Consider the following 15,765-nt stretch of genomic DNA (forward strand, 5'->3'; position numbering starts at 1 on the left):
CACATACACCTAAGGTGGCGGGTTCGAATCCAGCCCGGGCCCGCCAAACAACAATGATAGCTGCAACCAAAAAATAGCCAGGCGTTGTGGCGGGCGCCTGTAGTCCCAGCTACTTGGGAGGCTGAGGCAGGAGACTCGCTTGAGCCCAGGAGTTAGAGGTTGCTGTGAGCTTCGATGCCATGGCACTCTACTCAGGGTGACAGCTTGAGGCTCTGTCTCAAAAAACAAAACAAAACAAAAAACCTCGAAAAACAAACAAAAAAAATACCAATTAAAAAATCAACTTAACTGACAAACAAAATTGTATTTATTCAAGGAGTACAATATGATTATTTGATGTAGGTATACATGTGCAGAGATTACCACAATGAAATTCACACATCCATCACCACCCGTAATTACCATTTGTGAGGACTCTTAAAATCTGCTCTTCCCAAATTTCAGCAAACAAGACAGTATTAACAACTACAGTCACCACATGTACGTTTGCTAGCTTAACAGATGGTTTTGGTGTAGTCCAGACCCAGTCTACAGTCTCTTTAAGTTGTTTCAGGTATGTGTACGTTTTCTGTCTGTTACTGGCAGTCGAGTTCCTTAAAAGTAAGTAGTTTGGTTCTCTTTGTCTGCCCAGCACCTAGTACACAGTGGGTGCTCGGTAACATCGGTCAAATACCAACTCTCTGACTCTAAGTTTCTCACGGGCAGGGCTCCTGCTGCTCTCTCCCTGGCAGGCTCGATGGATGCTGGCTTCATGTGTCCACAAGGGTGTCAATCAGTCTCTTCCGAGCTCATTTTTCTCCTATCCTTGGGGCCCAGAGATACCCAGTAGGGTAGTACTTTGTTGGAAAACTGTACATCTTGGTAGAAAGAGCCTTGGATTGACTAAGGGTTTGGGAGAACTTGTACTACTGAGGACGGGCTGTGTGACTTTGGGGCCAGGCATTTCGCTCCTGAGTCTCTGTTTATTTTTTCACTTGCACCTTAGTTTGCTCTCCTGTCTAATGGGGGTAACAGCTTCTATCTTTTTTTGTTTTTCATCAGAGCATTGTGATTATAAACAAGACCTATCCTGTGTGTTGAATTCTACGGAAGCAATGAGAGGACCTGGGAAAATACAGGCTGCAATTTAAGTTTCCGTCTCAATTAATTTTACAGTCACAAGCATGTGTGTTGGTTGTGTGTGTTATTATGAATATACATACGGCAGATTGATCTCTTGATTGCTTTGGGGATTTAAGGGTCAAATACACACTTCTTTTTCATTCATTGCTTTATTTATTTATACTACTAAGTTTATAAATGTATTCCACTTTTGAAATGATAGCCCCAAATCCACCTGATGGATAATTCATTTGGAACTCTCCGTTTGCTAATTCCATCTTGGGTTAAGGTGAAAATGATGCAGCTTTCAGGCTTTAAATCAACTAAATTTGAACTGCCGAGTCCTGATGTTGTCTGTACAAGGCAGCATTTTGCATCACTCACGGATGCAAAATGTTACATTTGGCATGTCAAGAAAACACGATCCCGCAGTAGCAATCATTTAAAATAAAAGAAGACGGGCCGGGCGCGATGCTTCATGCCTGTAATCCCAGCACTCTGGGAGGCTGAGGAGGAGGATTTCCTGAGCTCACAGATTCGAGACCAGCCTGAGCCAGAGCAAGACCCTGTCTCTAAAAATAGCCTGGAGTTGTGGTGGGCACCTGTAGTCCCAGCTACTCTGGAGGCTGAGGCAAGAGGATCTCTTGAGCCCAAGAGTTTGAGGTTGTTGTGAGCTGTGATGCCACAGTACTCAACCGAGGGTGCCAAAGTGAGACTCTGTCTCAGGAAAAGAAAAAATAATAATAAAATAAGACAGCTTCCAAGACTCATGCAGAATATTTTAAATCTTTCTGTGGGACAAAATGATTCAACTGGTGTTCCTTCGAGGAGGATGCTCCCCAGTATCCTTATATGAATCCTTGGGAATTTAAAGACCCTGCAATGGGGTCTTCCACGTGGGACGGCTTGAAAGACAGTATTTGGGTTTCAGAGAGTTCCATGAAGGAATCGGCAGCCCTCATTAGCTTTGACAGGGCCTGTTTACAGAGTGTGGTAAGTTCTTCCTTTAGATTTACGGAATCTGTAGAGAAAGAAAATTGCAGCCTGCACCCCCAAGACAGGGACGTTTCCTCCCAGGAAACTGGCGGCATCCAACGTAGACTTCTGCTTAGGGTGTGAGGTGGGAGTCACAGCAGCATGGGTTCACCTGGGGCGGAAACTGTGGTGGAAATTGTGCAGGAGGAAGGGAGGCTTGTGGTTTCAGCTGGAGGACTGGTTGGCACTGGGGTGGCAGTGAGCACAGAAGAGCAGTTTGTTGTGTTCACCACGTGCTCACAGCAGTTCACTAACTGTCGAGTTAGGGGAACAGTAGCTCTCATCTCGACATTCTATCCCAAAGCAGCAGCATTGACAGTGTTAGCATTAAAGCAGGAAACGTAACTGTTGTGGCCTGCACAGGTTTCTGGGGTAAGAGTGGTGGCAGCAGGGATGTTGGCAATGTTGGAGTTATCTTGGTGTTAAAATCCACACTGTTGGCTCGGCGCCTGTGGCCCAAGTGGCTAAGGTGCCAGCCACTAAGTGGTGGGTTCGAATCCAGCCCGGGCCCGCCAAACAACAATGATGGCTGCAACCAAAAAATAGCTGGGCATTGTGATGGGCGCCTGTGGTCCCAGCTACTTGGGAGGCAGAGGCAGGAGACTCGCTTAAGCCCAGGAGTTGGAGGTTGCTGTGAGCTGTGATGCCATAGCACTCTACCCAGGGGACAACTTGAGGCTCTGTCTCAAAAAAAAAAAAAAAAATCCACACTGCTTTCCTGAGGCCACAAAGGCTCTGACTAGTTCCAGTTCTCCCCTTGGTGTGCACTCTCCTCCTGCCAGCTCTCCTCTGGCCACAAGAGCCTCTTTCTCTGCCTCCTGTGCCCCAGCTCATTTTAGCCTCAGGACCTTTGCCCTGGTTTCTCCCTCTGCCTTGAATGCTCTTCCTATAATGTTGGCTCTTGTCTCGGCCTTCACATCTTAGTTTAACCATCACCTCTTCCTAGAGGTTGTTAACTAGCATTTTCTGCCATCTGATATTTTGATCTTTAAATAATCTTTGTCTAGGTCCCTTTTTTCCTCTACTACAAAGTACGCTCCATGGGAACAGAGATCTGTCTCTCATATTTGCTGAATCCTTAGTGCCTATAAAAGAGTTTGACGTATAGTGAGCATACAGGAAAGGCACTTAAATACTTCTTTGATTTGTCTTCCTCTACCCATGGGTGAAAATAACCCGTGAGCTTAGAGGATGTAACACACGGCTTCCTGCCTTGGTGGGTTTGCTGGTGAGCAGTGGACAGAGGACGTAAGGAGGAAGATCAAAGATAGCGTGTCAGGTGGCAACAATGGGAAGATACCGGGAAACCAGTCTCGTACCTTCATGAAACCACTGGTTGACGAAGTCTGTGGCTTTGGCAGGAAGCCCAGACTTAAGCAGACTTAACCCCAACTGCTTCCATAAGCAATTTGTGAGCACCTCCCACAGACTATCCTAACCTTTGGAACCTCTGCATTAGGAACATGATTTATGGATACCTGTGTAATGAAATGAAATTATGCGTAGCACATAACAGCCATTTCGGTAAGGAGCAGTTTTTATGAACACTTGCCTGGGAATAACTATTCCCATCAGGGTGCCAGGGCGGAAGGGTGGGGAGCCTTTCTGGGTACTGGAGGGTGAGGTGTGAAGTGTCATCCAGGTGGGAGAGGAGTATGGATCAGGCAGAGCTGTGTTGGTTCTGAACCTGTGCACCACCTGCATAGTGCTCCTTGGGGGCCCCTGTGTACCCCAGCACGGCACTCCTCAGGGGGCTCCAGCCAGCAGGAGTTGGGACTCTGTCTTCTAGAGTAAATATGTAACCATGGAAGATACTGACTCTCCAACCACTGCTAAGGGACAGGCAAAATCCTAAGCCAAGATATTGTTCTCTGCCCCATGGCTCAGGGACACTTGGGATCCTCAAGACTCCAGAGGACTTGGAAGCTTGTACATTTCATGGACTGACTTTCTTTGTAACAAAGTATTCAGCTTCAGCATTCATTTTTTCCCTTCTTCATTCACTCATCTGTATTTGTCCATTGAGCACCTGCTATGGTCCAGGTTCTGCACTGAGTGCTCAGGGTATGCCATAGATCCCTGACTCATAGAGCCAACATTTTATGGGGAAACAGAGACAATAAATGTAGTATATATGTTAATTATATGTATAATATATACATGCATAATATGTGTTACGTATGATAGGTATGTGCATTATATATTGTATTCATATGTGTTATATTTTACATGCACACATATGTACAGAGGGTGCCAAAAACATATACACATTTTAAGAAAGGAAAGAAGTATATTAAAATTATAATATAGATATATACACACAGGTGGACCGACAGATGGACGGACAGATGGACAGATGAGACAGGGAAGAGACCTGTAAACAGACAGGCTTTTAAAAAAATTACAGCCTTTTTAATTCTGTAAAGGCAAAAGTGGAAACCTAATATACACATGTATAAGTAAGAACAATTAATAAAAAAATTATAATAATATATACTGATAACAAAAGATGAATACTAGTTACATTGCGCACCTCTTATAATTGCAGAAGCCAAACATGATTTGAGGATTACAATTTTAATACAGTTTTTTCCTTTCTTAAAATGTGTATGTATTTTTTGGCACCCTTTATATATTAGGTGGTACTGGCCAAAAATGAAAAGCAGTGAGGTATAAGGGGAATGGGAGTGTGTGGAGGTGGGATGGGCAGGTTATGATTTAAAGAGAGTAGTCAGGTTGGGCATGGTGGCTCACACCTGTAATCCTAGCATTCTGGGGGGCCAAGACTGGTGGATTGCTTGAGCTCAGGAGTTTGAGACCAGCTTGACCAAGAGGGAGACCCCATCTCTATTAAAAATAGAAAAACTAGCTGGGCTTTGTGGCAGGCACCTATAGTCACAGCTATTTGGGAGGCTGAGGCAAGAGGATCTCTCGTCCCAAGAGTTGAGGTTATTGTGATCTGTGATGCCACAGGGCTCAGCCCAGGATGACAGAGTGAAACTCTGTATCAGAAAAAAAAAAAAAAAAGAATTAAACAGAGTTGTCAGGTTAAACCCTGTTGAAAAACTGAGCTTTCATCAGCATCTTGAAGGAGGTGAGAAATTAGTTAAATGGATACCTGAAAGGAGAGAATTGCAGGCAGAGAAAAGAAGTGGGCCCAAGGGGGAAGTATGCACAGGGCCCCAGGAACAGAAATGCCAGTGTGGCTGGAGCAGAGTGAATGAGGAGGAGGGAGATAGGATAAGGTGACCAGATGTCCCACTTTTGGTGGGACAGTCACGATTTTTAACAATTTATCCTGTCCTGCAGCATTTTTAAAAAGTACCGATTTTTGGAAAGAATGCAGGACAAGCTAGGGAACAGCGGGAGAATGGGAAGGGAATATACAGTTTTTGGCTGCTGAAAAGGTTAATGTAACTCCATTTGGGAATGAAGAGGTTAATGTAACTTCATTTGGAAATGAAAAGGCTAATGTAAACTCCCTACCCTCCTGGGCAAGGTCACCCAGGTGGAATTGGTATCAGAAGGAGACTGGCTCCCTCCCTCACTTCTAGGCAAGGACAATTAGCTCAGAAGGAGTCAAACTGTCTGGAACAAACAAGTAGGCTCCCCCACCCCCAGGAAGGTGATCAGACATCCTGCTTTTGGTGGGACAGTCCCGATTTTTAACAATTTGTCCCGTCCTGCAGTGTTTTAAAAAGTCCGATTTTTGGAAAGAATGCACGACAAGCTAGGGAATGTGGGAGAACAGGAAAGGAATATAGGGTTTTTGGCTGCCTTGTGGCTATTTCACCAGGATATGAGTTTTACATTATTTTTGTTAATTTTATAATGTTAAACTTTTTTTTTTTTTTTGAGACGATGCCTCAAGCTATCCCCCTGGGTAGAGTGCCATGGCATCACAGCTCACGGCAACCTCCAACTCCTGGGCTCAAGCGAGTCTCCTGCCTCAGCCTCCCAAGTAGCTGGGACTACAGGCACCCCTCACAATGCCTGGCCATTTTTTGGTTGCAGCCATCATTGTTGTTTGGCGGGCGGGCTGGGGATTCAAACCACCACCTTAGGTGTATGTGGCTGGCGCCTTAGCCGCTTGAGCCACAGGCACCGAGCCTATAATGTTAAACTTTAATAATAACAAAGAAATGTTGAGAACTTTATTATTGAGAACTGCTTATCAAAGTTAGCATTGTTGTCAGGCCTCGCCCCCAGGCTCCCCGCCCCCGCCCCAATGGTGTCCCCCTTTACCAATGTTAAAATCTGGTCACCTTAAGATAGGAGACTGAGCAGCTGGCCCCAGACGGTGCAGGGCCCGGTTAAGTTAGTAAACGCCGGGTTTGGCATTTACCCTGCTGGAGCACAAAACCCGTGCAGAATTCATGCCCTCAAAGAAACACTGTGACTAAGGAAATGCCACCTAGGTGAGAATGGCGGGCTTGTGCCTGAGCAGATGATCCTTCCCAGGGACTGGGAGGGACGCATGGCGGTCATGTCAGTCCCACTCCAGTCATCTGTCTGCCATGTGATGGAGAGGGGTGAAGGGGATCCTGGGGTGGCATCTGTGAGGAGGGACAGAGCTACCCCTGAAAGGCTCTGAAGCCAGGAGTGAGGAGCAGCTCAGTTGCAGCTCTGCGCACAGCCGGTCAGGACCACAAGCAGACACTGGACATCTCAGCAGATACAGAGCGTGTCCATAATGACCCATGACTGGTTTCCCTGACCGCTCGGTCCCAGACACCTTGGTAGTGTTCCCGCGGTAGAACTCAGATACCAAGTGGAGAGGGAGAAGGGCGGCTACCAATTACTAAAATTAAGTTTTCACTGCCCTCAGCACAGTGAGCAGTTGGAGAAGGAACTGAAATATGGAAAAGAAAGTTTTATTTCTTACCCATCAGCATTTGTGGATAAGACTCACACCTGCTACATCATTGAGGACTCTGAAATTAGAACTCTGACTACAGAGATCATTTCCAATAAATCTGTGTTCAGTGCTACGAGGAAAGAGTTCTTCCTCATGTTTGTCTCTGGAAAATTCTTTTTTACTTTCAAGGTTTGGCTTCAGTGACACTTTTTCTGTGACGTCTTTCTCTCCTTTGGTCTTTGCTTTTTTTTTTTTTTTTTGAGGCAGAGTCTTACTTTGTTGCCCATGGTAGAGTGCTGTGGTGTCACAGCACACAGCAGCCTCAAACTCTTCAGCTCAAGCAATTTTCTTGCCTCAGCCTCCTGAGTAGCTGGGACTACAGGCATCCACCACAACACCTGGCTATTTTTAGAGATGAGGTCTTGCTCTGACTCAGGCTGGTCTTGAACTTGTGAGCTCAGGCGATCGACCAACCTTGGCGTCCCAGACTGCTGGGATTACAGGTGTGAGCCACTGCGCCCAGCCCTGTGTTTGCTTTTATTCCTCTGTTACAGGCATTGTTGGAAGGCTCAGGGTTCTGCCTTGTATGCGTCTGCTCTTAAAAGTCATTAGGTTCAGAATATGGTGTCTGAGAGCTTTCTGGAAATATTTCTAACTATGTGTTGTTGTTTTTAATCAAAAGGCTTAAAAAATGTGAGTTAGTGATTCTGAAAATGTCTTTCAGTTCACAGTGCCATCTAAGGGCTTTCTGTGCAGGTCAGCTGAGCTCTCTGGGGGCAGGTGGAACCTCATAGCACCATAGCCCACATTTTCTGATTTCCAATGCCTGTAACTTTGACTGGTTTCATGTTCTAGTTCCCTGAGCCGAGCTCTCTGAGACATCCTGAATTTAGGTCCTAGACAAAGGACAGAGTACATTCTTGAGGGCGAGGGCCCACCCGTGAGCAAACTTATCATCATTGAGGAAATAAATCAAAGGCCAAATTTGGAGCATGCCTGCAGATGTGAGGAGAAAATTTTTATTTGATTTGATTTTGATTATGTGGTTTTGTGAGTCCAGAGGCAACTGTAAGTAGAGTTAACAAAACTCCAAACTTTGAATTGTTAATTTGTGGGGACTTAGTTGAACTGGATTTTTTTTGACACAGAGTCTTACTATGTCACCCTCAGTAGAGTGGTGCTTTGGCAGCACAGCTCACAGCAACCTCAAACTGCTTGGCTCAAGCTATTCTCTTGCCTTGACCTCCTAAGTAACTGGGACTATAGGCACCTGTCACAATGCCCAGCTATTTTTTTTTTGTTGCAGTTGTCGTTGTTTGGCAGGCCCTGGCAGGGTTCAAACCCACCAGCCTTGGTGTATGTGGCTGCTGCCCCAACCACTGAGCCCTGGACACCGAGCCAGAACTGGATTTTTGTTTTTAATGCAATAAAATCAAGGGTGCAAAATTTGGAAAATGAACAAACAAACCAAAATAAAACAGGCTTTTAGGCCCTGGCATTTTCTCATTCAATTATAAAGCATGGCCCACGTGTTGAGAGAAGATAGTATAGAAGCCACGTGTCGATGAGCCAGAAAGAATGGCAGGAAAGCAGTGATGTTTTCATCCCTTCAGGGTGAGAAATGAGTTTGCACATTGCAGAATAAGAAATGACACAAAGCAGTGTGGGGTTAGTGCTTGTAGGGAGGAAACACCCTGTTTCTCTGATAGGCAATGTGTGTGTGTGCAGGAACTTGGGTGGAAGTGGGTGGTGAGGGCATGCAGAAGTGTGCAGAGGGAAATAATACTTACAAGCAGCTGCGTTCTGTCACCAGATTCTTCATCTCATTTCATCTCTACAACTGTCCTGGGCGGGACCTGTTCTTTTCATTCCCATTTTACACGGGACAAAATCAAATTTCAGAGAAGATTGTGACCAAAGCAGACAGCTCGTTCATACTTTGATTCTGGAGCAAGTCTTGGGCTTTGGGACAAGATTCAAAGCCGGGTTGTATGACTCCAAAACCCATTCTTCTCGTCCTGTGCCTGGACACATTCAAAACACAAGGACGCATGACACAAGGAGCTTAGGAAACAGACAGGTATGCTCAGCCCTTCAGCTCCGTCAGCCTAGGCAGAGACACCATATGCTGTCTTCCTCATAGTTCTTTTAATTTTATCACAAAACGTTGAAGAATGTTAATTTTACAAAAACAAAGCTTACAGATAAGATAGCAACACATTATCAGATTTAATGTTCTACCACTCAAATGAGCAGACTGGTTTCAGATTCTAGCCAATTACCAAATGTGATCAAACTATGCAAGTTAGAGGAAAAGGACCTAAAACAATCTGTTTACTCACATCCTTATTTCATGTTTTTTATTCTTCGAGTCCTCTTCCTGTCTATTAAGATCTTGTCAAGATTGGCTCCCACATAAGAAAAGTCCCATGTTGTTCTCAAAGTTTCTTCAGATTCCTGAGACTCAGGCTGCTCTTGGTTCTAAGGACGTGCTTCCTCCAATAGTGATTATTCTGATATTCAAAGATGATACTTTTTTGCTCACACTGATTCAGACATGAAATTCAGCTATTCCCCCTAATTCCCACGAAAAATGAGTTGCACAAAGCGTTATTTAGCAGACTTTATTAAAGGTTTACAGAAATGTAGTTATTCACATTAGACTAACACAAAGAGTTTTAAACTGTACACTGAATTTCATCAGTTCTATGATAGCAGCTTTCCCCATTTTAATATCTCTGAAATAAAAATACATCTTACAAATGAAGGCGAGTGACAATGGCAGTGTCTTTTCTCTTGTGGAGATAGGGGATAAGAACTTTTACATGAAGAATATGAATCTTTTTAAGTTATCAGATGTAGAGAGACATTGAAATGAGAGTGGACCACATTCTACTCCCCCCTTTGAGCTGTGTATTCATCACTTGAAAGCACTTGCTCTTGTCAAAAGTAGCTGTAAGCTGACCTAAGAATACTTCCTGGGACACTATAACCCACATATTTAGCTCAATAATGTGTAGTCAATTACTAAGCCATGTTATTTCTGTAGGCCAATGAGAATTCTGACAACTTTTTGTCAACCCACTTGCTGTTCCACTTTGTTGCCTTAAAAACCTGCCTGTAACAAAGGCTGAACTGAGCTCCTACCCAAGGTTATTTGGGGCCAAGTCTTCCAGGCAGCTGTCCTCACTTTGGCTCAAAGAAACTCTTTAATGTACAATCGGTGCCTTAACCTCTTCCTTTTAGGTTGACAGATAGATAAACTAAGGATGCATCTTACAATTAATGGCATCCGAGATCTGATGGAGAAGGACACGCAGGAGTAACTGTTGTGGTGTAGTGTAGTTCCATGCCAGCTCACACGAACAATGCTGCCTCGGGTGCACTGCTGGGAGTCCTCACTTCCTGCCAAAGATTAACCTGCCTGGACAACCACAGTCTAGCAGAGCTTGGGTTTACAACCCACTGGGACAACCTGCAACTCCTGGTGGATAAATGCCCCTGCTTTACTGTCTGAATTCAGGTGGATCATTTTGGGAGAAATTCTGCATGCTTCTCAGGAGGGTCTGGAACTAATCAGGTGACGTCCTAGTGACCACCTTGACACCACACTGCCCTCCCTTTCTACTGTCCTAGACTTGTCACTCCTGCTCTCTGGGATCACCTCTCACATAAGTTGCCTGCACCAAGTCTGTTTTTGTTTTTTTAAATCCCGGCTAGCATTGTTTTTCAGAACCCCTCCTTTCTTATGCAGAACCATTCTGCTCTTTCAATTCTTACACCAGTCTTTACACCAGCTCTCTCTCTGTGCCTTTGAACTGAAGCTTCTATAGGATTATTGTAAAGATATACTCGATTCTGTGTAGGGCAAGGGGGAGGAAGCCTTTTCAGTTTTCAGCCTATATTCCTATAGAAATCTGTAAGGATGCATGTCAAAGTTATCTGGGCCAGGCGTGGTGGCTCATACCTGTAATCCTGGCACTGTGGGAGGTGGGAGGATTGCTTGAGCTCAGAAATTTAAGACTTGTCTAAGCAAAAGTGAGATCCTGACTCATGAAAAATATGGAAAAACTGTCAGGGACCAGCCTCGACACGTGGTGGGTTTACTTCCTAGTAACTTGGTGGTGTGAGAAGACCAGAAAATTATTAGTAGGACTTACAGAATATTAATATAGAGAAATAACAGGCACAAAGAGATAGTTTTCAGAGCAGTGAGGCTCTGGAGGCGGCACACTTCCTCATGAGGTTTCCCGTATGCCACCCCAAGTTCAGGCGAGCTCTGTATTCATTTCCTATATCAGTGTCACAGTCATAAATCTCAGGAAAGCCAGGCAACAATCGCGACAAGGTTCTTGCTACGCTTGCATTCCTACTAACTAGACTAACTCTACAGCTGATAACGCTAATTGCATGGATTTACTTCTTTGCTTTTTACTGCTTCAAAGTATTATGATCTTAATGTAGACAAAATTTTGATAAGGAACTAATCAGAGGCCAACTCAAGGACCAAATCCTAGCTGACCCACAGTCACACACCACAGATGTTTTGATACTCTGGCAGCCTTGTGTCCAGACAGATAGACTCCTCTGGCCTAATCAAGGCAACAGAAGAAAGGAAATCCTTCTTCTCCTTATCTGCTCTGGAGCAAGTGTTCCTGAGTTGGACAAAGTTTAAAGAATTCACATTCTTAACTCCTAAAAACCACTCCCTCAGAGCACCCAGCCTTGCCCTAGCAGAAAGCAGCTTCAGGCCTCCAGCCAGCTGCTGCCCTGCAGCTGGGTGGGGAGAGGGGAAATACAACACACCAGGCTGCAGAAATATTAAAGTGACAGGATCTCGCTCTTGGTGCTCAGACCCAGGAAAACCAATCCAAATCAAAATCCCCATGACTGTCTCCCTTTGCTTCGACTTTGTTCCCTATTACTAATAATATTTCTAATCTACTAACAATAATTGAATATTGGTTTCAAATTTACAAAATCATTATTACTAGTAATGCAAGCACATCAAGATAGGACTCCTCCCTTAAGTCTTCCCACATGCACCCTTCAAAAAACCCAGCCAGGCACAGTGGTGGGAGCCTGTAATCCCAGCGGCTCAGAGGCTGAGGCAGCAGGATGCCCACAGCCCGAGTCTGAGGTTGCAGTGATCTATGACTCCATTACACTCTGCTCAGGGCATAGGGTAGAACTCTGTCTCAACAAAAAACAAACAAACAAAAAAGTTATCTGAAAGATGGATGAGTAGTCATTTAAATTTTTTTTCTCTTTTTTTTCAACAAATATTTCTTCTTCTCCTCCTCCTCCTCCTTCACCTTCCCTCCCCTTCCTTCCCCTTTTCTTTCTTCTTCTTCTTTTTTTAAGAAACAGGTTCTCACTCTGTCCCCAGGTAGGAGTGCAGGGGTGTGTTCATAGATCATTGTAATCTTGAACTCCTGGGCTCCAGTGATTCTCTCATCTCAGCCTATCAAGGGAGGACTACAGGGGTGTAGCACCACACCTGGCTAATTTATTTTTATTTTTTGTAGAGATGAGATCTCACTATATTGCTCAGGCTGGAAGATTGATTTTTTTTTTCTTTTAAAGAGGAGACTTACTATGTTTCCTAGGCAGGACTGCCATGGCACAATCATAGCTCACAGCAGCCTTGAACTCCTGGTTAAAGCGATCTTCCCTCCACAGCCTCCTAAGTACCTGGCACTACAGACTTGCCACCATACCAGGTATTGAGACAGAGTTTGGCAATGTTGAGGTCTCAAATTTCTGACCTCAAGCAATCCTCTCACCTTGGCCCCTCAAAGTTCTGAGATTACAGGTATGAGCCACCATGCCTGGCTTTGTCTTATTTTTATAGAAAGGAAAAAACCAATAAAAGTTAATATAAAATTTGGTTAAGCTGGCTTTTTTGTCTCTTTTACTGAAGCATAATTTATATACCATATATAATTTCTATGCTATAAATTATATACCATACCTATTTTAAGTAGGCAGTTCAATGATTTTTACTAAATTTACCAATTTGTATGCCCATTACCATATCTAGTTTTATTTATTTATTTACTGCAATTAAAATGGCTTTATTCCACCTGGGTGCAGGTGGGGTGAGATCTCCAACCAGGAAGAAATCCACCCGTATCTAGTTTTAGAACATTTTTTTTCATCGCCCCGATAAGATCCTTTATATCTGTTTGTGGTTAATTCCCATCGGCATCCCTAGTCAGACGTGAATCTGCTTTTCTATTCCTACAGATTTGCCTTTTCTGGATATTTCACACATATGGAATCATAGACTATGGAATCGTTTGTGCTTGTCTTCTTGCACTTAGCATAATGTTTTAAGGTTCATTTGGGTTGCACCACGTACCAGTATTTTCCTCCTTTTTATTCATGTTGGTTTCTATCATGGATAAGGTGATCAGATTTTAACATTGGTAAAGCGGGACACCATTGATGGGGGGCGGGGGCTATTGGCTGAGCTGTTTATGGTTAGGGATCCTCTAGAGAGGGGGGGCTACTTGTTTGCTCCAGACAGTTTGGCTCCTTCTGTGCTAATTGTCCTTGCCTAGAAGTGAGGGAGGGAGCCAGTCTCCTTCTGATACCAATTCCACCTGGGTGACCTTGCCCAGGAGGGGAGTAGGGAGTTTACATTAGCCTTTTCATTTCCAAATGAAGTTACATTAACCTCTTCATTCCCAAATGGAGTTACATTAACCTTTTCAGCAGCTGAAAACCCGTATATTCCCTTCCCATCGTCCTGCTGTTCCCTAGCTTGTCATGCATTCTTTCCAAAAATTGAGAGCGTTCCTCCAAAAGCAGGACGTCTGGTCACCTTAATCATGGACGTTCCACATCTTGTTTGTCCCTTTATCAGCTGAGGGACATTGGGCTCTTTCCACTTTTTGGCTATTATGAATAACCCTGCTACGGACACTAATGTAAAAATGTTTGTGTGCACAGATGTGCTACTTCTCGTGAGTAGGTCTGTAGGACTAGAATTGCTAAGTTGTATAACACTTTTTATTTCACCTTTTAAGAAACTGAAAACTTGTCTTCTGAAGTGGCTGTGCTACTTCATCATCCCACTAGTAATACAGGAGAATTCTTTCACCACATCCTCAGTAACACTTGTTCTTGTTGGCCTTTTGATCGTAGCCATCCTGGTGGCATGTGAAGTGGTATCTTACTGTGTTTTTAATTTGCATTTCCTTAATGACTAATGATGTGAAGCCTCTTTTCATAAGCTTATTGGACATTTATATATCTTCGTTGGAGAAATATCTATTAAAATCTTTTGCCCATTTGAAAATTGAGTTTTCTTATTCATTGGTTGTAAGAGTTCTTTGTATCTTCTGGGTACAAGGTTTTACCATGCATGTGGTTTGCAAATATTTTCTCCCAGTCCGTGGTTTGTCTTTTCATTTTCTTAATGGTGTCTTTTGAGTACAAATATTAGTATTTAAAAAAATATTTCAGGCTGGATGAGATAGCTCATGTCTGTAATCCTAGCACTCTGGGAGGCTGAGTGGGAGGATCACTTGAGCTCAGGAGTTTGAGGTTGTGGTGACCTAGGCTGATGCCATAGCACTCTATCCTGGGCGACAGAATGAGATTGTGTCTCAAATTTTTTTTTTAAATTTTGAAACAATTAAGGATTCACAGGAAGTTGCAGAGATGGTATAGAGATAACTCATGTATCTTCCATCTTAGTTCTCTCCAAAATAATGGATTTTTATTAAGTACACTTTATTTATTTATTTATTTATTTATTTTGAGACAGAGCCTCTAGCTGTCATCCTGGGTAGAGTGCCGTGGCATCACAGCTCACAGCAACCTCTAACTCCTGGGCCCAAGTGATTCTCCTGCCTCTGCCTCCCATGTAGCTGGGACTACAGGCACCTGCCACAACGCCTGGCTATTTTTTGGTTGCAGCAGTCATTGTTGTTTGGTGGCCTGGGCTGGATTCAAACCCTCTAGCTTAGGTATATGTGGCTGGTGCCTTACCTGTTTGAGCCACAGGCGCTGAGCCAGTGTTTAATTACTTTTTCTTTTATTGATCATGCCTCTTGGGTCATGTCTAAAAATTTTTCACCTGGCCCAAGATCTTAACATTTTCTCCTTTGATTTCTTCTAAATGTTTTATAGCTTTAGCTCTTACACTAATGCATCTGGTCCATTTTGAATTAATTTTTGGATAAGATGTGAAGTATGGGTCTAAGTTCATCTTTTTTTGCTTATGGACATCCAGTTGTCCTAGCACCATTTGTCAAAAAGATTCTTCTTTCTCTATTGAATTCTCTTGGCATCTTTGTCAAAAGTCAATAGACTACAAATATATGGGTTTATTTCTGGCCTCTCAAATCTGTCTCTTTGACAGATTTTAAATACTCTTAGTATTTAAAAAGATATTTTAGGCTGGATGAGATTGTTCATGTCTGTAATCCTAGCACTCTGGGAGGCTGAGGTGGGAAGATCAGGATAGAGTGCTATGGCATCAGCCTAGCTCACCAAATGTATCTTTTAAATACATTTATCTCTATATTAGTACTAAATGGGGCTGATAACTTTGGTTTATAATAAGTTTTAAAACTAGAAAATAAAAATTCTCCTGGTTCTTTAAAAATTATTTGGCCGGCTCGGCGCCTATAGCTCAACCGGCTAAGGCGTCAGCCACGTACACCTAAGGTGGCAGGTTCGAGTCCCCAGCCCGGACCCGCCAAACAACAATGATGGCTGCAACCAAAAAATGGCCAGGCATTGTGGCGGGCGCCTGT

Source organism: Otolemur garnettii, unplaced genomic scaffold (assembly GCF_000181295.1).
Source record: "Otolemur garnettii isolate 467f Iridium unplaced genomic scaffold, OtoGar3 scaffold00086, whole genome shotgun sequence".
NCBI lineage: Eukaryota > Metazoa > Chordata > Mammalia > Primates > Galagidae > Otolemur > Otolemur garnettii.